The sequence below is a fragment of the Thalassophryne amazonica genome, chromosome 11 (assembly GCF_902500255.1).
Source record: "Thalassophryne amazonica chromosome 11, fThaAma1.1, whole genome shotgun sequence".
In the NCBI taxonomy this organism is placed as follows: Eukaryota; Metazoa; Chordata; class Actinopteri; order Batrachoidiformes; family Batrachoididae; genus Thalassophryne; species Thalassophryne amazonica.
Window position 1 is genome coordinate 51,520,103 of NC_047113.1, and position 858 is coordinate 51,520,960.

The window sequence follows — 858 nt, forward strand, 5'->3', positions numbered from 1 at the left end:
GTACACAGGCTCAGAGAATACTCGGATGCCAGGCATCAGTGCAATCACGAGACTACGGTACCGCCCTAGTTCCTTGTTGGCAACAACTCAGACAACAACAACACCAAGTAAATAAATTCATAAATATAATCTCTAATCTTAATCTGGCTTTGTGATTGAATGCTCTTTCATGGCGATGCCCTGATTTGTGTTTAAAAAAACAAATGAATGATAAAAAAGTCATTATGAAGCATATCATCAGAATACTGTATTAAAATGAACCAAACAAACAAACAAAAAAGAAATAAAAATCTTTAGCAGGTTCTGGATCTTGTCCAATAATGCCCTCCTCCTCCTCTACCACACACACACACGCAAGCACGCGCGTGCACACACACACACACACACACACACACACACCACACACACACACACACACACACACACACACACACACACACACACACACACACACACACACACACACACACACATCAATAATCTAAGTTTTCCTGTCTACAAACTAACAGTATGCAGAAAATTTTGCAGAGTAAAATATACTCTGCCAGGATAACATTTGGTCCCAGTCTAAATAGAGTAAATACACTCTAATATAGAGTGAAATCAGCTCTACCGTCTTATCATCCAATAAGAGTCATTCACAGCATGATAGAGTTGTTGTTACCCTGTGATAGTATTGATTAGCACTGTGATAGAGTATATTTAACTCTATTTGGAATGGAACCAAATGTAGTCCTGGTAGAGTATATTTTACTCTGCAAAATTTACTGTGTAAGTCTCTTCGGCTGCTCCCCCCTTGTTTTCATTTGGGTTGACTCACCACAGCAGAGCCGAGGTGGATTTGTGTGTTGATTTGAC